Raw genomic sequence first — 26,979 nt, 5'->3', positions numbered from 1 at the left:
TTGGAGGTAAAAAGAATGGATGGCAGTGAATATCCTGGATGCAAATGAAAACTTTAAGATCGTTCTCCCAGAGAAGATAGCCAAAAGGAACTGGATAGTCTTATAAATATCAAAGTACTGCTGAGTTTCAAGTGGAAAATGGAGGGGCTTTCTTTGAAGATTCAGATGGTCAAATGGAATAGAGAACTTTGTGACAGAAACACAAGTCTAGCTTTCAAGGCCACCTGAAAGATACTGAAGCCTTTTCCAAGACTTCTTCATAGATTCAAAACTACTACGCTGAAAGCAATGGAAAGAAAAGCTTGTAAAAGGGACTAGACAATAACAAACTATGCTGCTTTCTTTGAGCCAAGTCTCATGACATCATTCTGAGAAGGCTTTCTGGGGCTGGAAGGAAAAGTTCCAATGCTGATACTGCACATTGGTGCAAATGACACTTCTGTATGTGATAACATATGGACAATTTGGAGGGTACTGGCAGTGAAGCAATTCACAATGATGTCCTATCCTTGAAGACTCTCAGATTAAACAACTGCATAGGCATATGATGTCAGATATAAAACAATGATGCTGCAGCACAAGAAGCAAGAACTGCAGTGTCCATTACAGCATGGAAAAAAAATTTCCACTGGGGAAGAGGCTGGACAAAGGCATTAAACCATTAAAAAGTTAAGATATCAGGACAAGAGCAGATGAGCAATATTTATTTAATGCCAAATTAAAACAACAAAACAAAAATTTACCAAGACATCAGGTAATAACTGACTAATAACCAGGAAAAATTTGAATAGCTTGTTTAGGAGCATATACCACATTTAGTCACAGGTATTAAAATCCTGAAAGATGCAAATGATTGAATGTTAAAATTGCAAGTTCTGTTTTGTGTGGGAAGTTGTGGGAGAAGGGAAGGCATATTATCATGACCTCTCCCAAAGTTACTGATAAGGGTAAATTATCTTGAATATCTGTAGAACGAATTTAAAAAAACATTAAATGGGGTAATAGTTTGTGTCTGACATAGATCACTAAATCACACTATGGAACAGCAGAAGGGGATCTTTAAGATTCATCCCATAATGTATACGTGACAAAAAGGCATGCTGTGATGGGGAAATTCTGTTTCACTCAGATGTGATAAATTGTCAACTTTGACATTGCTGATGTATCCTTGTAAAATTTTTGAGGAAGAACATTGCTGAAATCCAAAAAGCAATGCAAAAATACAGTGATTATAAATTTAAATGCTGGCCATACTGAGAGCCAAATGTCTGCGACTTTGTTGCATTTGTCCTCTGCAAAGAGAACAAACTCCTGTTCCAGTATGTACTCCTTAAGTACATACTGTTATGTATGTACTTAATATCTTAAAAGACCAATGTGCTATGTGGCAAATATGAGCTGGATCAGTTTTATTTCATCATAGCCTTCAAGAACCTACCTGAGGTAGAAAATTTTGAAAATAAAGGGCCAATCCATCCATCAGACAAAGTGTCGTGAAGCCCCTTAGCTGACAGCTGGAACGATTCAGACTAGAAAAAATGCCCTACTCTTTAATTTCTTGTCTCCTCCTTGGTTTCTGCTGTCATTAGGTTTAAGTGCAGCTTTGTGTACCATAACAGAGGTATTAATTTGTTTGTCTGTAGGCAGGTGATACTTTGAATGGATGTTAACTACAGAGCCTTGTCTGTAGGTCACTATGAAAGAAAAGCCTCCTATTTATTTTCATGGAAATTACTTGTACTTAAATCTATGCATGTAGAGCTGATTGATGATGGTGATTTAAGCTCCTCCTTAAAGCAAAGAATACTTATTACTGAAATCTTTTCTCGGAGGCTTCATATCAGTCTACTGCTTAAAAAGGTTGTAGCAGAAAGTAGCTAAGTCACAGCCTCAACCAGTGATTGAGCACCTGGTGGGAAAGCAGGGCCAACGTAGGGAGGTGCATGCAGTGCATCTGAGTGACTAGAAGGGATGGATGCACTCCTTCCCAGACCTCATTTAAAGGTTGGCAGTGGTGGCAAGGGTAACTTGCTGGAGACCCCAGCCTATCTGAGGCCTTTTGAAGCTAAGCAGCTTTTTTCCTTTGCTTATGCATGGCTGCTGCACTTGAGTTTATCCTCACTTGCTGCAGCCTGGGACTCTGCTACCCCCCCGTCATTGCTTTGTTTTTTATTCATCACGTTATAGTATTACAATGGTATATGTGTATTTTTCTCTTAGCTCAACCAGGATAGCTGCAAGACCCTACTTTCTGCTTCAGTGTTCAGTGCACAGCTCCCTGTCCTGCTGGCAGTCCTTACTTAGGGCAGTAGTTCTGTCAATATAAAAAACTAGGAAAATGTCTGAGATCAATTGAGAAGAAAGAATATTTAAAGGCTGTGAGGTCTTGTGAAAATTATTCCGTGAAGAAACAAAACAAAATTTCATGCCTTAACTTCCACTGCTGTATTTCTCAAGCATACAAAGGAGGAAAAAAAAGTGTTTAACATAATTGTCTTGCCTTTCTGGGTTACAACCTGAAAAGAGAAAAAGCATACATACTACCTGCTTTCCTTTTCATCTGCTGATCAAGAATGATATTTAGATGATCACAGTACCACAATTCTACACTATTTCATGGAAGCATAACACAGATAAAGACTGTCCAAGTCTTGAGAAACTTAAAGCTCTACGTTAGCTGTGATGATTTCTCAGAAAATGCATTTCAATTTATCCCTGAGGGCACTCTCAGAGCAAGTATGTCCCTAGTAGAAAGAGAAGAGGCTGGCTGATAGCTTTTCAAAAGCCTATTTACCCTGTGGTTGTAATCCTTCCTTTGAATGCATTGAACAGAGATTTGATTCCAAGAACTGCCTAGTTCAGTGTTGACTAAGTGGTTACTCTGGTTACAGTGCTGAATCTGAGGTTATTACCCAAGAATCTGTTGGAAATCCAAGCGGAGTTCTTACTTCTTGAAACTAGATTACTTATGTGTTACTTGTATATTAAGTTGTTGTTGAGCAAGTGGTACTGTTACTCAGTGCTGTAGCTCATTGCTGACATAAATTGTAGCATTTGTTATCAAGCCAATCCATTTATTGCATAAGATATCACAGAGACCATAAATACAGGTGCCTGTTTCTTGGGTGGATTGTCATCTTTCATATCCATTTTGCACTCAAGATGGAATAATGTTTGAGTTGAAGCTTTACAGCTGCAGATCTTTATCATATCCTACCTAAGCAGATAAATACAGACAAGTCTTGTCAGCTAGTATCATTATTTTATTCTGCATTCCCTGATACCTAGCATATTTCTACCAACATATATAAATCATCAAGAAAACAGAGATGAGAAGTACATGAGATAGTATAGTCATCAAAACACATCTACCCATTTAAAGAAGTACCAAGACTATTCAAATCATGCTGATAGATATTTGTCTAACATGTTTTATAAACTTGCTTTTAAAAAGCATTTGTGATGTTATCCAAACTATTGCAGTTAATGTGCTTGCCTCTTCTCCTTCCCTCTTTCTTGGATTGGAAGCCCAAAACTGGACACCGTACTCCAATTGCTGCTTTATCAATGACATGTACTAGGATGAATCTTTCAATTTTATTAGTTTTTCTTGTGCACATTAAACAACCCAAGGATACTGCTTTTTTTTTGGGTGCTATGACATTTTGGTCTTGTTGCTCACTGTTCTCACCACATCCTCCTCTCCTGAAATACTTTCTAGCCAATTGATCCTCATTATGTATTTGTGCAGTTCATAATTTTTTATAAGCTATAAAACTCTGTGCTTGTCTTTATTGAATGAATCTCTTTTTTTTTTTCAAGACATTTCTTCAATTTATCAAGATAATTTTTCACTTTAATCCTGTTCTTCAATCTAATTACAGCCTGGCCAGTTCTGGATCATCTGAAGATTTAATAAATTTCCACTCTATTCCTCCCTATTCCTTCATCCAGATCATAAGAGGAAATATTAGTTAGGTCCAGGACAAACTGGCTGAAATCTACTTACACATCTTTCTATTCTGACATTAAATTTAAAACAGTTTTGAATCCACCCTGTAGCAGTTTCATTTAGTTTTCTGGACTTGCTTATAAAAGTTTTATGTGTAGCTGTATCAAAAGGTTTCCTAAGATTCATGGCATTTATCATTTCTTTCTTATCCCTTCAACCTGTTAAAAGAGTTTGACACTTTTTTTCTTGTAGATGCAAATAGACTAGGGTTCATAAGCCTGGAATAAGAGATGGCTGAAGTCTATAAAATCCTGAAAGGTGGGACAATAGTATGAAGTGAACAATTGTTCCTTGCCACTTAAGGCAGATAAATGTCTTATGAGATTTTGAGGTCTTAGCTGGTTTCCACATGTCTCTCAGCTGGATACTCACTTTTCCATATTTGGGGCTACTTCTACTCTTATTTCCCTCATCTGCACTGACATCACTGAGGTATTAATATTTCTTTACAAAGACCTCTTGATGATAAATAAAATTTCATAACTCAAAAGATTAACAAAATAATACAGGATTTCTCCACTTCATCCTAATTACAGTAAATATAGCAATATATATATAGCAATAAATATAGCAATTGAGCAAGAGAATTACTTATTTACACCAAAGTTTTCTGAGCCAGCAACATTTACCAGACAAAATTGGGTTTTTTACCAAGGACTAAAGAACTGTTTTCTGCTCAGTACTATCTCTGATTGAAGAGGTTTGCTTGGATTCCCATGAGGGCTACACAACCAAGATGAAGACTAGCAAGCAGCAGGTGTGAGCAGGCTACAGGCACTGTTTGGTTTATATCAGGAAGTGAATATTTGAGAGTAAATGTATATCTCAAAAGTGGAGAAGTATGGCTAAATGAAGCTAGAGGCTATCTATATCAGCATTGGTTGAGCAAGGTGAAAAAGGATTTATGGACAGGTTTTAAATGATGCTATGCTGTGGGAAGATTTATTGGAAATATCAAGCTTAAGTTCATGTGTTGGTGACAAAAACAATACTGCTCAAGGGTTATTTATTCATGTATTTCTAACAGATTCAAAAGAATCAAAGGAGGGAAAAAAGTCTTTTAATGGGGAGAGTGGTCTTTCACTGAATACAAGCCAATAGGAACAAGGTTGTCACCAGAGAAGTTTAAAATGGTGCTTCATTTTATCTTTCATGTCTCAAGTGTTTCCTGCTGCACTGAGGCTTGGAATCTTTAAATAGAACCTTTCAAGGAGACTATCACATGGTTTGTTTTGTTTGACCACATAATGCAATGACAACCAGGCTTGTACAGCTTCTAGGTGTTGCAGACAGGGAGCACAGAAATGGTATTGCTACCGCCACAAATTATTTTTCTACCATTTAGATTCCATTCTGTTTTGACTTATAATCCACTACTATAATCATGCCCTAAGGTCAGTCTTGGATATACAAAGGTTTGTAAGAAAGCAATATATCTTATTTTCTCTTCTGTTTGTTATTAACAATCTGAAGTCGTGGAGGAAGACAGAAACATATCCAAGATATTCTGAGGAAAAAATAGGATTGTTGGATTTTTTTCAGATATTATTTATCCAGTAAAATTGATTATATTAATCAAAAATTTAATAGAGATAACTTTCTTGAAGTCTACCAGAGTAACTAGACTATTTCTTTACGTTTTGTTCATAAGAATTTTGAGATCTTATTATTATGAAATACATGAGACCAAGAATTATAGCCCTTTATTTGTTTTTTTTTTTTTCTGTCAGTCTCATTCCCATTAAGGTCTTGTTACCTATGCCATGACAACAGTATTCTAATTTATCTATTTCTCTCTTCTCTGGTAATGAATTAACAATGATGGGAACCATAGCAACTGAAGCAAAAACTTCATTAAGCAAGAACAATTTTTCAGTTAACATTGTACAATGTGAAATTGCTTAGAGTAACCAAGTCTTCCACAGAATGGTCATAAGTAGAACAGAGAAGGCAGTTAAGCTGAACCCCAGTGTCTGTATTCCAAAGGAGTCTGTATTCCAAAATGTAAGATGATAACAGGTTTTCTCCTTAAGTATAATCATCAAAGATTGTCACTGAGTGGCAAAAAGCACTTACTAAATTTAAGATTTCAAGAAAATACTTGGCAGCAGTCATGGTGACTCATCCTGAAACATCATAAGCCAACAAAAACAGCTAACACCATCAAAACTTTATATTAAAGTGAATTTCCAGCTGAAATGAATGCAATTTGAATGAACTATTTAAAGTTTAGCCAGAAAAGCATCTGTTCCATCACTCTGTTTTTAAGGTTGCCAATAAACTTTGGGACCACAAAAAGATACAGGAGTGGATGGACATAAATATTGAGTGTCACGTTTTAAGTTTTGAAGATAATTTTCCTCTTCTAAATGAAATCTCATTCAACATGTGAAACTGGAGGCTTACTTATTCTTGCAAAAAAGGCTGGGGTTAATAAGGTATGACAAAATGTTAATGACGTCTCCAGCAATGCATTCTTCAAGAGCTATTTCAAAAGATAAAAGAACCCAAAAGTTAATTAATACTGAGGGTAAACATCCTACCCCAAAAGATCTGCTGGTACAGGCTTTCTGTAAGCTACACAAGAGCTTATTTATTGAAGCACACAAACTGAAACAAGAGGGATGTAATTAACCTGTCATCTGTTGAGAAAGAAATACAGGAGGGCAAAAAGTGTCCAGCAAGTCCTTCAAGTACACTGTGAACACTTTTTAATATATATTTGAAAGATAAGGAAGGCATTCTCTTCTCACTAATAAGGCCAAGCTAATTAAAAGTGAGACGAAGGAGAGCAACTTAGTGGAAGCGACCATAAATCTGGAGTGCTTGTGATGCATAAGAAAGCGAGAAGAGAGTGGCAAAGCGGAAATATTTTGAATTGGAGGAAGAGTGAATTAAATAAGCTCACAGGAGAGATATTAGGCTACAAGGACCAGTCTAAGTATGCATACACAAAATGAGATATGAAGAGAAAGATGTATGGAAAGCTTAAGAAAGCCTACAGAACAGAGCATAACCAGCGGTAAACACCCAAGTGAAGGCGTAAGTAGAGGGCATGTGTGCAGCCTGTCAGGGTCCAGTGACAGGAGGTCAGGTGCAGGATCATGAAACAGGTATATTGTCCTTATATCTCATAAAACAGCTCTTCAATAATTCATCCAGTATGTTTACAAATGTTTTCACAGTATTAGCATCCTAAGTATTATCTTGTGAAAGTTTAACCAGTCATCTTAGAAAACAGTGTCTGCTTCTGTTTGCCTTGAATTTGTATTGCTTTTTGTCTTGTGAGCTGAAAGTATTTAAGTCAGTTTTACATGTGTATGGGAACTGCTGAGTCACGGCCTGAACCTCTGATTGATCACCTGAGGCGAGCCATGAGTCAGCCAGAGGAGCACAGGTGAAGGCAATTCACCTGTGCTGCTGGAAGCTCCTACACCTATTTAAGAGCTGGCTACGAGTGGGGAAGGATCTCTTCTGGAGATTACCTCTTCTGGTGTTTTGTAGGTGAGCCCAGTATAAGGGTAAGCTTTCCATTTATTCTCTTTTGTTATGATTGTCCACTTTGCCTAACTCTCTTGATTATATTGTGATTGTAACATCTTGGTATCCATTGATTATACAACATGTGATATCCCAGTTATGGGATCTATTTTAAAGTTTGTTAAGAGAAGTCCTATATGTATTAATTCAGTGTCAACACAGCAGCATAAACTGAATTTCTACAGATGTCAACAGGAAAATCCAGGAAGTTTGGCTAGGTGGTTTTGGGGAAGTGTAGTACTGGTAAATGCTGTTCTTGTATTAATGTTTATAGTGCTGTAATTGCATTTAATTCAAGAACACTTTCTTAACTTACAAGTACAATAAATGCCTGAAGACCAAAATGTTTAAGATAGCAAAGCAAACTGTCAAGTACTTAGTGGCTTCCATTGTCTAAGTACACTGCAAAAGAACTTTAAATAATCATTATTTACAACGTCTTTTGTAAGATGGCTGAAAGGCGTAAGCAAGAATATAGTCAATATAGAATATATAATATAAATCTATGATTAAAATGCGATCAATATAAATTATATACATACATAATTTCAAAGTGAGTTCTCACAGGTATTTTTTGTCTCTGACATGGCCCTTAAAAATGCTATTATTTATTTTTCAAGGAATATACTAGGTAATATTCAAGGTTTATGTCATCTTTAAAATAATCTGTAAGAACTTCACTAAGTCTCTGTCTCTGAAGTAACAAATAAGCTTTGAATTTTAAAAGTCAATATCTGTAGAGAATTCTAGTAGAAATGAAAACAGTAGAATTCAAATAGAATTCTACTAAGAAGCTTCATAAATATGAAGATTCAAACAGAAAAGCCATGACAGTTTGTAAGATGAATAGCTGACACTGTCTGCCCACTAGTTATCTGAGAAATGTTGCATGGATTCAGAAGCCTTTGACTTAATCAGATACATCCTTTGCTAAGATTAAACATCTTGCCTTTGAAGGAATACACAGGCATTAACAGAGATCTAATCTCCTGGTCAAACACCAATCTGATTTCATATTAAATTGCTTTGATTTCTAAGTTAAGAGTACAGGTAGAATGCGCAAAGATATTTGGAAGACATTAATTGGGTTGTGGGGACCAGAAGGGAAGCAGGTCAAAAGCATGTTGTTGTAACTGGTTTTTAATTCTTGAGACTTTTGTATCACAGAGCATTCTGAAAGAATGACTACTGCCGTGGGAGTATGAAAATTCCATCTTCGTTTTAAACCTCTAGACATAAAAACACTATTCTTTCTCTGCCAATCCATCATCTTTTCTAATGATGTCACATGTCTATTGCATTGTAGTCACTTTAGCAGGAAAAAAATTATCAACCTCCTTATGTCAAAATTTGTCACAGTAAGTTAAAGCTTTAACTGTAAGTGTGATTAATAACTTTTTGAGATACTGAGTATTATGTACTGCTCTGTCTTTATCCTAGAAAGAAAATCTCTTCAACATTTTAGGGAGTACATGCCATTCGAAAGAATTTCAAAGTTAAAGTTATTTGATAGATTATTTGCATTGCTGAGACACACATTCATAATATTTCTTTCCCCTGTGAGATGGAAGAGTTAATGCATCCCCCACAGAGGAAAATAAGCATGCTTCTTCCTAAGAATATTTTATTGTTGTAGGACAGAATATGCTGATTCTACTTTTTCATTCTCTTTTTTGTCCAATACAAATTGTACTTCTACTTCTGTGGTGAATTCATAGTGTTCTGTTGTGGTTAAAAAATAAAAATATAAAAATACATGAATAATTTCTCTACTATATATGTATGTAGTCTCTCTTTACTAAAGAGAAATACAGAGACTGTATTCTGAAGAGAGATACACAATATGCAGGATATATGCATTTGAGGGGGAAAAATGATCTGTATTGGTGAACAGAGCACTGAATACGGTCATTACAAAGCAAACAGAATTTTTAAGCAGGGCAAGAAATTTCTGTTAAAAAACACAAGAAAATGCACTGTTCGGGATCATAGCCATGTTTGATTGTTTCTTAAGATGATCTGAAGCTGATTATACAGAGGCTCTATAGAACAGGAGGAGAGGAAAGCTATGGAGCTTAACACATTTATGCCACTGCAGTAGGTGGCATCCAAAAACCACAGGCAAGTGCATTTTTTCCAGATGTTGAGCATATGTAAGAAACTAACATGAATTAACTTAGTTCCAGGTAAGATTTCATGAAAATTTAAGGGCTAAGAGTATCTTAGAAACTTTGCCAAAAAATCTTTACAGTAAAACCATTTTGGATATGAGGCTTCACCATACCAATGGCGATGGTGCAGAGGTAATCATTAAGAAGTGGATACAAAACTCGAATGCGAACTCCAGAGCTGGGGAAGTGGACTACCAAGCATGAGGACTAATTAAATCCCATGAAGTTCACGAGAATGACAAAAATTATGGATTTTGAGAGGTGCAATGGCCGCTGTCCACATTTTTAACACCTTGGAAAGCCAAAAGTATCTTGGGACTATGCCTGAAGTAGAACTGGATGCTGTTAACTATATGATGCAGGGAAGCTATGTTTTCTGGAGAGGTGTTAAGCTAATCAAAATAACATAGTTGACCTCTAAAAAGAGCTGGCTCATTGCAACCAACAGGATGTAAAAATGTTGAGAGAACCTGCATCCTCTACAAAAAGCAATGAATGAAGTGGTTGTGACAGTGGGAGTTAGAAAACAAGCTGAGGTTTTCTTTGGACATAGAAGATTTCCATGCTGGCTTCACACTTGAATTTTTTTACCCCCCTCAACCAGCGAACTTCTCTCACCAGATAACTACTTCAGCCAGAAAAAGTGAGATTCTACCCAGGCTATTTTGTGGCTGCTATTTACTTGCCATAAATATTTAGTGTGAGTTTGCTGTTAGAATATCAATATGTCCCTTACTTTCACATTGCCTTCATTTGCAAAGTTAGACTCTGTAATTTATCCACTAGCTTTATTCTGCCATGGGTGCATTTATCAGCATTTAAAAGGAGAAGGAGAAGCTGATTTATTCAAAATGTAAAATCTGAAACATGACAGGGAGGCTGTGGGACAGTCTGACCTTGCTGGTGTCCCAAAGCTCTTCCTGGTAGAAGTAATGCTAACAAACTCAAAGCCAGCAAGAAAAATTATAGTCATGATTTTACATGTCTGAAATTGTGTGAAGATAAAATCAAGCTATGCCATCCTGGACATTTGGTAATCTATTCTAAAAACTGAATTACTCCTGAGCCCCTACAACTTCTGCAGTTACTAAAAGCTGGGAGTCTGTGAAGCCTCAGGTTTCACTCCTAAGGACAGTCAGCTACTGGCCAAGAGCAGATCTTCAGTGAAGGCAGGAAAGGTCAAAATTTCCATCTTGGTTTTTTTTTTTTTTTTAAAAAAAAATTAACTATTTTTATAATAAATTAATATTATACTTAATTTCTGTGTAATAAGGTATTCATTTATGATGATGCTGTTTTCTGCCATATTGCTTCAGAATTTCTTAATGATAGAATTCAGATGGGACTAAACCTGTTTGATACTTGCCTCATCAATACCTTACTTGAACATGCTATTTCTAGATGTCTTCCAATACTATCTGCTAATTGTTTTATATATATATATATATGTATATATATATATGGGGGATATGCTCAAGAAAGTTTTTGGAAGGACTATTTTCTCAGAACTGCTTTCTTGCTATTTATATGCAGTCAGTTCTGTGCAATCTGCTAGAGCTGTTACAGAGTAGTCTCTGAACTTTCATGCAGCTTTTGTGACATCTGTGAACAAACTCAAACTGTTTATTGAGAAGACTTGACAAGCTACATTCTGCTAGATCAGAACATTAGTGTCAGCAGAGTGAGCAAACTAAGGAAGACTGAATGGCCTGCGTAAAAATTGAATGCATTATTGTGTCTGGAGAGGCTAGTGAAAATATCTACTTTGAAAACTTGAAAGCTTTAGTCCGTTGCTTAGACCCTCTGCAGGAGTGCTGTAGAGAAGTAATCATCCCACAATCAGCTAGCATCAGGAATAGAAGACAGTGCTGACAGAGACTTAAAGGACTTTTCCAACATGTATCCATTGTCAGGCATTTTTGAAGGTCAAGGAACTATAGGAAACTCTTCTCTACAGAGAAAATAAAGTTTAAAAAAAGAACTTGATGTTCTTTTTGCCTGTGAGAATGGCATCCGACATCTCAACCACTAGTAGCTTTGGCTTAAATAAGAATTTTCAAATGATTTTTTCTTGGTTTATGGAGGGCTTATAAGAAGGCAACTGCTTCCACTCAGTGTGTGAAATGTGATTAATTGTAGGTGACTTTGATGGATGCTGCTTCTGAAATTGAGAAGGGGCTTAATCAATGGGGTATGATTGGAACACATATATTCAGGAAACAACAAAAAAATCTGCAGAAGGTAAGCACAGACTGCATCAGACTTGTAAAAATCCTTAGAAACAAGACAGAGATCACAACCCTGATCAGTGAGTGTAGCTGTCAATCTTGAGTTCTCTACAGAAGCTCTGAAGGAGATATCAACAAGCCAGATAGCTCCTCTGTGTCAAACCTGAGAATTCTAGGGCTTAAGAACTGAGCTGCTCCCTTCAGGCCAACTAGGAGTTGAGGCTTTGAAAAAATCAACAATGGAATATCAGAAGAGAGAACTTCTTTGTTGGAGGTTCCGGGGTCCATGAAAACATGGCTTAGCTGAGAGATGAGAATCTGCTTCTTTCACAGTTCCGTATCTAGGCCCTAAAAAAGCCACAGCATTCAGCTCCTGGCTATTTCAGTAGTGGCCACTTACAAAAGAGAGCTTGGTGACTTCAGAGGGAGCTTTTGGGATCTTACTTTTGATAAAGAATTGCACAAGCAACCACATGCACACAAAGCCAAATTCATTGGGGAAACAAAAAGGTTTTCATTCTAAAAAAATTATTTTGAAACTGCCAGCAAGGTTTATCAGGAATGTTAATTTTTAGCTGTCTTTTAGCTGTCTTTCACTCGGACAGTGGCCGAGTGCATGGAATGGAGCAAATGCAGCCAGTCTAAGACCCTGCCTCCAACTGGGGCAATTCAGGCCGCTTCTGTTCAAGAGGAAAATACCAGAGCCGCAGGCATTTACCTTCTGGATGCTGAAACAGAGAACAGTCTGCAAAGAACAAATTTCACTGAATGCATGAAAGCCAAACTTTTCACCTCTGTGGTTTGTAAATATTGGAAGTGTATTAGGCAGGATGATCTGCACAAAAGAAAAATGAGCATGTCTCTGCAGAGCAGGAAAGCCACAAGAGCTGTCAAACTCTTCAAACTGCCCAATAATTGCAGTTTTGTCGTCCAGGAAGTATTGGGAAGTGTGAATAAATACTACAAGACAAGGAAACACTGAAGTACTACTAAATAAGCTGGGCTGATCTCAAATATATTTCTTCTCAGAATGATAAATGAGGTTTTGTGTACAAGGGCTTAGTTGTTAATTATTTTAGAATACTCAGTTTGGTTTGTTTTATTACCCAAGCTCTTGCCAGAGCTAAAGTTTGGGAAAGCTTTGCACAAATGGCATTCCTAAGTTAGATACGTGTGAGCCAAAGGTTATAAAAATGCACTATTGGAAGGATGATGATATGCTGGCATAGGCTGCCAAAAGAAGCTGTGGATGCCCCATCCCTGGAGATGCTTGAGGACTGGTTGGATGGAGCTGTTACCTAGTGGTTGGCCACCCTGCCTCTAGCAGGGAGGTTGAAAATGGATGATCTTCATGGTCATTTCCAACCCAAGTCATTCTGTGATTCTATGAAAAATCTAACGTGGTCATGGGACATGACTGGAAATCAATTAAAGTGTTTCCTGTCTTCTCTTTTAAAAAGCTGAAAACCACAAAAAGTCTTCAAACTTGGTGTATGGTGTTAGTGTTCTCTAATATCTGTAATTCTGATATTTAACATTTTACTGTAAATAAGGTGAATTTTTATTATTGCATTATATGGTCTCTTTGAAGTATGTATATTTTGCTATAAAGAAAGACGATGTGGTGAAAGAAAGAAAGGTCTTTGAGCTCAGGCATTTTTGTGAGAAATATGATAAAAAGAATATTGAAAGAATGAAGGTTTTGACTTCCTGTAATGTGTTTAAGCAAGTCTGGGCACGTCCTATTGTAGTTTTATAAACTGCATCATGAGCCGGTTGTGCTGCTCTAAACGAACATAATATAGTCCTTAACTCTGTTCAGAAAATAAGCCCTTGCCATGGCAATGAAGGAAAACACACAGTGATATACAGAAGCAACTGAGCAGGGGTCTTGCAGAAGTGGAGTGTGCAGTGTAGAACCAGAGGCATTTTTGTTTAAAATTCATAGCTTTTCTAGGAAAGGAAGCACAGGTTGTGAGTGTTCATACAAATCAAAGTATTTCCAGCAGTTGTTTCTGCCAGGTGCACAGCAAGCCATGCTGTGTTTGTGCTTTCATGAGCTTTGCAAGGCCATAGACAGATGTTTTCCAGGTCTCTCTCTGCTGACGGGAGATGGCTCTGTGCCTACCTCTCCACATGGCAGTCGCTGCCCTGTGGCTCTTCTGATTCAGGCTCCTTGGATGCTCTGTACTCAACCTCAGGTAAAGCCAGCTGCCTCACTTACATTGGTAGGTTAATGCTGCAGGCTGACTGTCGGATAAGATATGCTTAACAACACTTCAGCTAGCCAAGCCATGGAAACAGAAGCAGCACAGCAATGTCAGACCACTATTATTAGACCACTATTGATATGATTATATAAAGTTGAAGGAGTTTTTAATACAGTTTTTACAAATATCTTTATGTGGAAACCTGGTAAAAATCATCAAGTGCCCCCTAAACAAAATCTTCCAGTAATTTCTGTAATGGAGCACTGGATTGCATCATCCTTTTCATACTTAATAAGTTCCATCAGGAGATAATTGGGTTCTCCTGCTGGTCCAGAACAGCACTACACTTGTGGTTATCAACTCTTTTTCAAAACCAGCATAGATTTCCTCATGATCAGATGGAAACTTTCTAGCTCTTTCAAAGATGTTTTTGGCTAAGGTCAAACTAGAAAGTATGTGCTGTAAAATCGTCTTTTCCCCTCTGCCAGTTTAAAATAATCTTTCCTGCATTAACCAACCAATGCTCTAGGTACTGTAGAGAAGGTCTTAAAGTGTGGTGCAGCAGCACCACAGCAGCACCCATCTCTCTTTTCATGTATGTGACATTCAGTAAAATTGTTAATTGTTTTTTTTTCTCAGCAAAACCTTTTGGTTCTCTATTGGCACTGGACTCTCAATCTTCCTTCTTTGTGCCCACCAGCATGTCCATTTTGAATCCCTCTATCTTACCATCCATGTTCATTGATTCATGGTCTTTGTTGAAGAGGCCAGCATGAAGCTGTGCAGCAAGAGTGTCGTCATTTTAATTGAGCATCGATTATTTAAAGAGCACAGTTGTTACTTTGGTTGATGAAGCCACCTCTCAGACTGACATCCACTCTGAGAACAGAAACTTGTGGTAATTTACCAGACCCTTTTTATATCCCTTATCAGGATTCATTTCGCCTTTTACTGTCCTGCAAAACTTATGTCTGACAATGGGTGCTGAATTCAGTGCTTCACTGACTGATAAAGGCAATGCCTTGGAGATTAGATATCTTTGAATACTAATCTGCAGTGAAAAACATATGCATACATTTATATGAACGGCATGGCTTTTATGCTGAAATAAAATCAAATTAATACTTGGCTGTTCTGGAAATACCAATATTTAATTTAATATTCTTTTATTTCATTTTTTTTACTGGAGAAAACTTCCTCTCAATCATGCCTCATTTCTAGAAATACACAAGGTTAAAAAACAGCAGGGATTTTTAAGCTGCTTTTCTTAGCATGTTGGAAAATACTTCAGCGTCTAATTAATGAATATTTTGTTTCTAATTGTGCATGTGCATGAGACCCCATTATGTTTATTTTAGGAGATATTACTGTGGCTTAAAAGCATATTTTCACAGGAGGGCATGTTAAAGGATATGTCACACCTTGGATGAAGCTGAGATATTTAAGGAGTGAAACATCTCTGTTTTAGCAGCCAAAAAGTACAGAAGAGTTTGAACAGAAAGCAAATAACTTTCAGAGTGAGATTCTCTGCTTCTCCCAAACCAGACTGAAAATAAAAATTCCAGGGCTCTCTTTTCAGAGTAAGAATGTTTACAAGAAAACTAAATGTGCAAAAGTATCCTTACACAGTTGGAATAAGAAGGATGTCTTTCATGGTTGACTGTTCTGTGTAATGTGCTTTGGCCTGAGACATAAAAAGCAACACAACTGAGAAATATCTATGGCCTTGAAAGTTAACTACAGAGTATTCACATATTCTGTCAGTTGTTTTGCTGAATGTCTGAAGTTGCCCTAAGTCAGCAACACACAGAAGGGAAATGACTATTTTAACCAGTTAACGACAAAAAGGAAATGTCACAAAGTGAAAATGATGCTGCTGTAGCCTGGAGGCATTCATCTTAACAGAAGACTGGATACCCATAGAGGAAGAATGGAAAGTCCACAACAATCCCATTATAATCAGTACTACTGAGCAATCTAAATGCAGGGATTAGTACCAAATTCAGTGTTATAAATGAATTAGGAATGTTTCCTGCCTGGGAAGTCTGGGTGGGGGTTTATGCACGTGTATAACATATAACTAAATTGAAAAGGCCTAACCTTTAAGATATCTTGCCAATACTCTTTTAGAGCTGCACAACGGACAGTGATAGGTGAATTTTTTTTATTAATAACTGCAGCTGTAAATTTATGGATGCAAAGCTGTTAGCAGCTACTCAGACTTGTATTGAGAGGGATGTAAAAATAGCCCATTTTCAGCTGTTGTGTACCGCTTCCGATGGGGAAAATGCTGAATCTGCTCTGTGGGTTCTTTTTTATTTGTGATCCAGAATTATACAGTGCAGTCATACTGACATTTAATAATGGTCTTATTATTGTCCTGAAATACTTGCTCACCAGCTGCGAAGCAACAACATTTTATTTGCCTTCATATGCTGTATGGCTTCCCATAAATGAAATGATATTTGTTCTCGACAAATGTCTCAGGTAAGATGATGCGTTTAGCAAGAGTTAAAGCCTATCAAAATGAAGGTTGATCTATACTAAGGGGTGAACTGTCATTCAGTCATTGCTAGGAAGGCTGCAGGAGTCTCAGCAATGAAGGGTAACAGTCCTATTTTGTTTCATTGGTCTAGTTTTTGTTTGCTTGTTTGTGTTATTGTTTTCCTGAGGAAAAAAATGTGTTTAACCAAGTTATGCTGCAGACACATTTTTCCTGGTGGTATAAAGCAAGCTGCTGTGCAGCGTACTACAGGCTTGTTTTTAGGAAAACACATCAACAAACAAACCAATTTGAGGGAAAGTTTGGTTAGATCAGAGCCTGGACCTTGGAAAACTTGCTAAAAAGTCACAAATCTTGGAGAGAACAAAGAAAAGGATGATGTTACAAGGGCAGATAGAAGCCAACAGATCTGCTAGCTGAAGCCCAGCAATTTGTGCCTGCCAAGCTCTGAATGAGAAGAGGTGGCTTCTTTGTCTATTGCTACTTTTTGTTGTTTGTTCTGGTGCTTATTGTAGGAAAGAAAGCAAGGGTGGTGAGAAAATGTTGACTGTGGTGTCAGTGAAGTAAATGGGCCAAGTTCACTGCCAGTGTAACTCAACCTAGCTGCAAACAATGAAGCTAACACTGGGCAAGTCCGCCACCCTTTACTTTCCAGTTGTTTTGGTGCATACTCATTGGAGAGGGGCTTGCATTAGTCCATAAGTGCATGTTATATTTTAGTCCATGTAGTATGCATATATTCAAGGCGAGGTAAAAAATGTCCACTATTAAGACTGAGGGAAGGGGGAGCGCTCATTTCATGATTTTTTTAAATTTTCCTTGAATGCACATACTTTTTTTTTTGTCTTTTTTCATTTTTCTTTTTTTCTTTTTTTCTTTTTTCTTTTTCTTTTTTCTTTTTTCTTTTTTTCTTTTTCTTTCTTTTTTTTTTTTCTTTCTGTAAACATTCCTTCTTTTTGCCTTAGGCCACATTCACCCAAGTCTCTGAAGTACGTACGGACCCCTTCTACACTGCAGTAGGTGGGAACCCATCCTGCACATGTTCTGAGATCACTGAATGTTATACCTGCTCTTCTGAAGGACTCATTTTTTCACTCAGTGCATTGTGCATTGCCCTAGCACGTTTACATGGGCACAGGCTTGTATTGTTGTTACTGATTATTAGCAGGTCTGTGTATCTGGAAGGCACAGTCATGAGCAGTGGCAAGATGCAGTTTGCATCTTGAGTTGTTAATGAAACTACCAGCGTAATCACATACATTCATGGAGGGAAGCAGAGATGGAGTCTTTATGGCTTTGCTCTTCATTTTTACCATTTCTGTTCCTTGGTTTGTGCGTGTTCTCTTTAGGTTTCCATTTCTTAGCAAGCTCCTTCCCCTTCCTTGTTAGTCCATCCAGTAACAGTTTTGTGAACATTTACAGCATGAGATTGCAGGGAGGATATATATATTCTTCCCTTCTAGGATACAAATTTATCTCATTCATTTGAATTACTTATTCCTATCCTGCATTAAAAGGTGGTTCTGCCGTGCACCATTAATTGTGTTGAATTTTCTTTGTGAGGTTGTGCTCCAAAAATTTTTTTTTTTGTCCCATTCAAATCTTATGTAATATTCCTCTTATTGCCATGCCTTCACCTTGTGTTCTTATGCTTTTTGTTTAGGTTTCTTGTTTTTTTTTTTTGTGTGTTGAGGATAACAGATTATGGCCAGAGAAATAGAGTCTGAGATTTTCTCATATCGTTTTCAAAGTTTTTTGCTCAAATGGTTATGCTGGGTTCTTCTTTTTTTTTTTGTAGGTGAACCTTAAAGAAGTAGCAGAACTGGAGGGTACAGAGAAAGTTCTCAGTGGTTTTCAGGTATCATCTTCACACATACTGATCATTAGTAATGAGAACACAGGGACTGAGATCTTCCTACATGATTATCCATCTGACAATGAAAAAGGTCACTTTCCATACAAAACTGTTCAAGCCCACCAAGTTTTGTAATGTCACAACTATTGATAAAATTATACATTTTATACATTCTTTCACAGTTCTCATACAGCCCTCAAACATCCAATAAGCTATAAAAATAATTGGGAAGCTGTGTAAAATATTTAAACCAGGTGTAGTGAAATGTCAGAACAGTCTGATGCTTTACAGAGCATTCTGACAATTCATTCTTTATAATTCACTTATGTTGTAAAAAAAAAAAAAATATATATATATATATATATTCCAGTTAGTTTAGAGTGACGAGATTAGGAAAGGCTCATAGCCTAGAAAGAAAATGCAAGAAATTCAAATATCTATCATGTAGTGTACAAGCTTGACTCATCAACTAGCACAATTATTTTCCATTGTTTACTTGCAGTACTTTTATTAATGAGAGATATCAGCTTGCTTTGCCAAAAGTAAGAGTTAGTACTCAGTGAACAGAGACAAAATATATTTGCAAGAATGTTTGTAAATTCTTATCTGCAGATTAAATAACTATTTTTATATTGGTTTTGTTCAATTTTTCTAGCAAACCAACTCAGAAAATATACTTTTACACAAATGTATATGGAATATAATGCTAAATGTGCTTGTTTTCTAATTACGAAACAAACAAATTAATGAGAAAAAAGTATTTTGAGGAATAAACTTCAGAAGCAAAATAGATGTCAGACAAACAAGGAAGAGAAAATCTGTACACACTAGCCTAACTCCAAATGTGGATATTCCAGTCCTGGGATCAGGACAGCCAGGTCAGCACAGAGCTGTGCCAACTGAATGGAGCTAACTCATTTATGCAGCCTCTGGGACCCAAGTGAGTATGCAGAGTGGCAGCGTGCCATGTAGACGCACTGTCCTTCCTGGGCTATGTTGGCTATGTCTCCCAAGGCACAGCATTGTGTAACACAAACATGTCCTTAGTTGACCAACCAGCCCAGGCAGCGAGCAAATTCCAAATAGCAAATGCTCAGACAAAGGACTGTAATCGTTTATGAATGCTCTGCAAGCACAGATATTTGCTCAGATGAACCACTAAATAACAAACGAAGGGGAAAAATCTGGGACCTTATTATAGACAATACATTAGCAGAGAAAGGAACTAATTTCAGCCTCCTCTCCCCAATTTGTTTGCTGCTGCCGTATCATCGAGCTGCCAAAATTATAGCTGCATTTTCTGAACCTCATTTTAATATTCAGAGGAGTTTTATCTCCCATGAGTTTTCTTGTAACTCTTACAAGCAGGGTACCACACACATTTTTCCCTCGCTGTTAAGAAGTGTGAAATTTGCAGCAGTACTTTTTCATATTTCAAACATACTGTTGTGTTCACCTGTACAAAAAGCACTCCATTGAATGTGCTCTGCTGCTCTATTCATCTTATTTCTGAGGTCTGTTTGGAAGTTCACACTCTTCAGTCATTGCTTATTTGCTGCAGCACGCAGTGAATTGCTTAGTAGTGCTTGAAGATCTTTCCATCTCAGCAAAAAAAAGGTTTTATTTTTATATCGCAAATATTAATAATAGTTCAAATTGAGAAAAGACTTAGAAAGTACGGTTGAAAGTATGAACACATATGGACATATTTTAGAGAAAGAGAGACCTGAGCACATGCTTGATTGCCATCCCAAAGCCCAAATCTAGCTCTCAGAGTGATAGACCCACTTATGGGAACTTTGCTACAATATTCTGCCAAGAATAGGGTCAGGCATGGCATTGCACCAGGTTCCTGGGGATTCATCCAACATATTATACCTTCTCGTTTTTGTAAGACCAACATCTAGCCTGAGAAGGATTTACAGTCATGGGATAACTTCAAATAGATCAAGCATTTGGTATCTGGACTCTTTCATGCTTGTTACATCAAACTACTTCATCTACTTCTATGATCTTTGGAAAGAAAAAACATTATTCAAAATATCATGTATTTTTTGGAAACTTATACTTTAGTCGTATAAATCTTTCACGCATATTCTTTTGCAAAACACAAGTAGAAGTAGATCATTTTCAAATACCAATTTTTATATTAAGCAGTTATTTCTCTCTACATTTTCATGAACTGCACCATGTGATATTGATTTTGCCTTATCTTGAAATGAACCTACTCTTGTTATATGGGCAACGGAATCTGAAGAGATGCATGATTTAGTTACTTTTTCTTCTGTTATTTCCTCTTTCCTCTTTGGCAGAGGGTGGTGGTACTATTTTACTTATATATTCCTAACAGCTAATTAGGCCAAATTTCAATCCTGCAAATATGTCTCCTATTAAATTCAGTAAAATGTTGTAAGATGGAAGAAAGCCATGTTTTGTGCTGTGAATTTTTTGTTATTTTTAATTTTTATAATACTGTAACAAGAAGATGAGCAAGAGCATTTATATAGTTAGCAACTGATGCAACAATCAATTTTCATGTTGTATATCAAATATTTTATGTCTAAGTAACCTTAGATATAAAAATTGATGCTCAGGATGCTTAACTTGAAACATCTTCCTGGATGTCAACCTGCATTTCAGGTCTCTCATGTACTTTACAATGAAAGCAACTCTTGCAGAGGCTCAGACCTTTTTCGTATATGGGGTATTTACATGCCATGGCCTGGGGACAGAGAGGGGGATGGAACCCAGCAGTACAGCTCAGGATTCAGAAGACAAAGTGCTCTTGGCCAGAGTCAGAGTCAGCCTCCTGAGCATCTCTGGACACATGCAGTACCCAGTTCTCAAATGTAAAGAGAAGTCATCTTTCTTCTCCTGGGAACAGAGGAGCTGCCAAAGCTAGTGGGAAGAAGATAAAGCCTCTGTCAGCCCCTCAGGAAACCCGTATCTGAAATGACCAGCTTGGTGTTTGTAGGATGGAGGCCAAAACTGCACAGAATTTAGAACAAATCACTGTATTATTGCAGCAGCTATATCCTTCTAGTCCTAGAAGAAAAATCAAGCTTCAATGATCCAGGTTTACAATTATAAGGCAACACAAAATTAGGGGAAATTTTTTTCCAGTCTGGATCAATTTACCTAAATTGAAGAATATTAAGAACTTTTCTATAGCTTCTACATATAACAGATAGAAGTTGCAATTAAAATTATTTGGGTTTTCTGAACACTTCCAGCCATTCCTTTGCTTCAACTGCTATTCCCAGAGTGGATAAATATTAGCAACAAGTAGAGCAGTTAGAGCTGTTGAAGGAAGGAGGGGGATGCACAAAAAATAAAGCAAAAAAAAAAGCTGGCAAGCAAGTTCTCTGTTTCTTTGAAAACTCTCCAACATCATGAATCCTGTGAGAGATTAATTAAAATGAAAAAGGAATTTTCAAAGGAAGAAAACAAAATAGCTTTTTTAATGGTCTATTTTTGTTTTTGACTCAGGAAATCTCTTTCTCTTTTTCAGCTGGTTCCCTCAAAACATAAATATTGGCAGCTTTAAGGTTTGTTTTTCATCTCAGGCAATGAGTTCAAAAGCTTTTCCAGTCAAGTTTTGAGGGTTTGCTCACCAGAATTTGGATTTCTGACACATCTAGTGAGTCTAGAACAGTAAGCATTACCATTAAATTAAAGTTGCCATTTCAAGTGAATGGTGATTAAATAGCAGCGTATTCACATTGCTGACAATTAGGGGAACCTGTTTTTCTCTTGTCATAGCAATGCACAGAGGTCAAGGTCAAGCAAATTCTACATACACAACAACTTAGGTTCACATGATTAGGGGTTATTTCTGCCAATCTCAGAAAGCAAACTGTTAATCCACTTTCCTTTCACCAGCTAATTGAGTAGCTAGGTGCTGATTTCAGCCTAACCTGTCCCAAGATCATAAGCCATCTGCTGTTGGGTTACTGTTAGTTCACGCTGAAAAGATTTGGAGAGAAAAATGCTGAAACTGTGACTTTTTTTTTTTTTTTTTTTGGATATCCACCATTCTTGGCCAAAAATTAAAAAAATAAAAAAAGAATATGCCCCTTCAGCCCAAAGTAGGAACAATAACAGTCCAATGGGTAACTGTCAAACCTTGTTGAAACAGTGTGAGTCACAGAAGGTTTAAATAAATCAATTTGCTTCAGCCATGTCTGTGGTAGAATGACACCAAAACACAGAAAGCTACTAAAAGCAGAACAAAATAGAATAGTAGATTATGCCATTTTCAGAAGGATAGCTTGTAAACACGGAAAGGCTATCTAGGAAACCTACAGTTAGTCATGGAAATCTTTGGATAATACTGAAACAGGTTGGGCCGGGTGACAGACCTTAGTGCTGCGATGAGGAAAGTTCAGCACATGTACGAGCAGAGCTGTGAAGGTGTTATGCTGCAGAGGACAAAATTTGTGGGCTATAAAAGAAGGATTCTAGAGTAGACTGATACCATTTTGAAAAAATTCTCTTAAGAGCTGAGGAAACAGAATAGTAAAATACATGTAAATAAAATTTGTTGTTAACGTCAGGAATGTATATCTTTGTTTGCATGAAGAAAATGTTTGTGAACCCTGTGCAATACCTCTCAGTGCAACTCCTATCAAATATCTCTGGCAAAGTAAACCTTTAAAACTCTCATGGGACTTTATAGCCTGTTTAAAGAGGTCTTAAAGGGTTGTGAGAATGTGCAGCATCCATAAAGTAGATGGCTAGATCAGTTGGTATCCACCATCAATAAGCTGATGTATTTGTAGCTTAGTCTGGGACTGCTTCCCAAAAACCTGGGTGAACTCTAACTGATCATTCATCCTGTCTGAAGACATGTAAGGTTCAGCTTGCCCTCATAGCAATCTGGGGAATGGCACATCACGGGGTACTTGATCAGATCCATGTCAGCTCTAGTCCGTTAAGCACTGCCTTGTGCCTTGAGAGGCATCGACCATTCACTGTGATCCAGCATTTCTTTCATAATTTTGAATCACAGTGCTGTATTATCCAACAATTCCTACAGACTTTATTCTCGCAGAGAAAGCCCATCTTCTGGTTCATTATCCTCAACATTTGCCATGATTTAGCTTTTATCAGACCCTTACACTGGTCCTGTGTGAGCAGTACCATGATTAATACAGGCTAGCTCTCACATATATTTAGCATGTGAATTGATAAGAAGAATGAGAAGACAGTGCAAAGATCATGCCGATTCCTTCTTTGCAGATTCTGATGTCAAGCAGTTTAAAAGAAAGTAGGATCAAGCATTCTGAATTTGTTTTGGAATCAGCAATAGCTCCTGATTAGACATAATAAAACTTGTCTGGAAGAAGGCTGGAAACATCCATCAGAGGCAGACAGGCATACTCTAGCAATTCCAAGGGATTTTGCCAGTCTCTATGTAAAGCACTTTTCTGGAATCTCTGCTTCTTATTCTCTGATCAGGGGAATACACAATATCGCCTCAAATATAAACCAAACCAGACACCAATCCACACAAGGAAATGAGTCATCAGATTGTCACTTACTGTTGCTATTTTATCATTGTATGAACAGCTTGCACTTCCATTACTCCTTTACACTTACGATCTACTAAAATAAAATGCCTTCTAGAAGAAAGATTCATGGCCATGAGTGGACCAACCTAACCTTCCTGCCCAAAATCCCCTTCCACAAGAATATACAGTTTTATTTCCAAGAACTTGATGAAGATACCATTGTGCAAAGATAACATTTAATATAACTGAGAGAAGGAAGGGGTAGCATGAATAGATCTTCCATACTAACTATTGATGAAAACACTGTTGCAAAATGCTTTCTAAATTCACACATATATTCACAAACTATTGCCATTGCTTTTGCAGACTTCAAAGGACCTGAATGTAAATAGCATTTGCCTGCTCAGTCATGAAAGTCTGTGAGCACAGGTTCTTGTGACTGTGCAGTAGGACTGGACTTGTGGCATGGGTGATAGAGCATCCAGTGTCATTGCACTTTTGGTGTAGACCTTGGTCTTCCCATCTACACAATGCAATGTCAGGGCTTGCATGAATGTATTGTGGCTGCTGGTTTATTTTACAAATTACAGACAATTGTGTCCCATTGCAGGGAGAGTGTCTGGTGATTGACATTGTGCTTGAGAAGATCAGCTAGTACGACCAGATACATGTCTGATCTGATATCAAACATGGTAATTAGTAACAGAAACTCTTTCATATTGGAGACTCAGGATCTGGCCCCTTGGACTTTATCTTTCCAGACAGCACTGCTGTGTTCATTCAGAAGTTGCCTGAAAGGGCTTTTAAATCAGTGCACTTTCTTTCACAGTGTTTGCTAATCCTTTATGTGGTGAACATCCTTCCACAAACAGAAGAAAGTGCTGTGCATGTGTTTTTTATTCCAGAAGTTATTTATTGGACAAAATCAGCCTTCTAGATGGCTAGCTGAGGATTTTTTTTCAAAAAAGGTTAGGGCTAGATTTATTTTAAATATTGATAGCAGGATTTACTCAAGGTTGGATGAGGTTGCTGGTGCCTTATGCAACTGGTCAGCACTCAGCAATGTACTGATCATTTTCTCTGTTTCACAGGGAATCTTTTTTGTTACTGAACCAAAAACTGGTCCATTTTCCCCCATTCATTTGTAATTTAGCCTAGGTACTTAATGAATTACAGAAATGGACAGAAATTAGCACATCATCCTATAAAGGAATTATACTTCAAATTAAAAACTATGAATGTGGGTCACACTTTGCGGAAGGAAAGGTAAGTCAAGCATCATTCTTCTTGATTTGTTCCAGGTCACTGTTTTTCTCTGCCTGGCTTCAAAATACTAATGGATCGTCATGATAAAAATTCACATTTGCATCCATCTGTTCTATTGTACTTGTAATGTTTTTTTACTTGATGTATCTTGATTCTACCTCACTCCCAGCTGCAAATGCACCACACTTTATTAGAATAAAATTTTATCTCTTTTGGTCTCATAAATGCAAGTGGAAGCTGCAGACAGTTTTCTTTGCAGCACTGGCAGTTTTAAGTTTTAGCATATGTTAGGGTAATAAATTCATTCATGACAATTTTCAAGTGCACACTCCTTTCAGAGTCAGTTTTCTAGACACGACAGTGGGTTCCTCTCATCTAAGCTGTTTATATTGGCATTAACAGAGAGCTTCTATAGTGAAAGATGAAAAACAATCAAAGTCAGTAGGGAAATTCAAGGAATATCAAGGATTGGTACATGAAAAGGGAGGTAAAAATGTTTTCCTGGTTTTCCAAGGCCTAAGCAGATGTTTTTAATATAAGTACCTTTTGACAACCAATGAAGGAGAGGAGGTTTGGACTATTCTGGCATTCTGTTTTTGAAAATAAGCTTTTTAAGATGTTGGAGTGAAAAGAAAAAAGAGCAATAATCCCAGGCTGGCTGTGGCTCTGGGCAGCCTGGTCTGGTGGTTGGCGACCCTGCACATAGCAGGGGGGTTGAAACTAAATGATCATTGTGCTCCTTTTCAACCCAGGCCATTCTATGATTCTATCATTCTATGATTCTGTGATTCAATAAGGAAGGTTGAAACTAAATATCAATAGAATAAGTTTCCAGAAGGGACAGTCTAATGCAGCAATTATCAACCTTTTTTCTGATTCTGACTATCTTGCAGTCATTTTCACATAGCCCAGAAACAACATCAATGGTAGATGAACATGTATTTCTGCTAGATTAGATATGTTGGTAGATGCTTTGATCCCTAGTTTAGGAACAATTGGAACAACTAATGGGATTAGTGTCAGCTATGTGCGTTGTGGCAGCACATCAAGGCCTGAAGTAGATTACTGCTGTGTTATACCTTGTGTTACCTAAAATAAGGAGAGAAATACTTGCTCAGAGAGGTTCAAGATCAGATATTAGATTGAAATAATGAAGAAAGTAACAGCAAGTTAATTCAGGTACATCTAAGAAGCTCATCAGTAATAACAGTCAGCCAAATGTTTTGTAGATGTTGTGATTAATATTTGTATGCCTTTTTATCTCACTGTCTGCTCTGAGCAAGCTATAGGATCTTTACATTGGAATGCCTTGTGGATCTTTCACGTATCACAGTGCCTGACATCTTAGCAGCTAACAGTAATACATCTGAGATGCTCTTGAAAAACCCTGGGGGAGAAGGGGATGCAGTAAGTCCTTGAACAGATACTCCTCATGATGAGTGGGTTTGTGGCAGGGCTGCTCATGTGATTTCAGTGAGTCACAGTGTTTCTGTGCTCTTTATCTCAACTTGATGGATTTGGATTGCCATTGTACCCTGCAAGCTCATACAAAGCCCCTGCACCTGCCAGCTGTGTCATGTCTCCTGACATGTCTCTCCTCTTTCACACAGCATTCTGGAGGCTTAATTGGAATACCTCTCATCTAGAGACCCTCCTGTTGAAATCCTAGCATGCTAAACTG

General features: G+C 37.4%; 1 long non-coding RNA gene across 1 annotated transcript in view; it reads left to right on the top strand.

Annotated features, from left to right (window-relative positions):
• The first annotated feature begins 7,492 nt into the window (after nt 1–7,492).
• Nucleotides 7,493–26,979, top strand: part of LOC122157303 — a 59,377-nt gene continuing 39,890 nt past the window's right edge. The window contains exons 1-3 of the long non-coding RNA XR_006167832.1: nt 7,493–7,533; nt 11,863–11,964; nt 18,463–18,522. This is a non-coding gene — a long non-coding RNA (uncharacterized LOC122157303). The remainder of the gene's footprint in view (nt 7,534–11,862; nt 11,965–18,462; nt 18,523–26,979) is intronic.

Source organism: Centrocercus urophasianus, unplaced genomic scaffold (assembly GCF_019232065.1).
Source record: "Centrocercus urophasianus isolate 14NV4802_14NV808 unplaced genomic scaffold, USGS_Curo_1.0 seq_13, whole genome shotgun sequence".
Classification (NCBI taxonomy): domain Eukaryota; kingdom Metazoa; phylum Chordata; class Aves; order Galliformes; family Phasianidae; genus Centrocercus; species Centrocercus urophasianus.
This window is presented reverse-complemented; position numbering and strand designations above follow the sequence as displayed.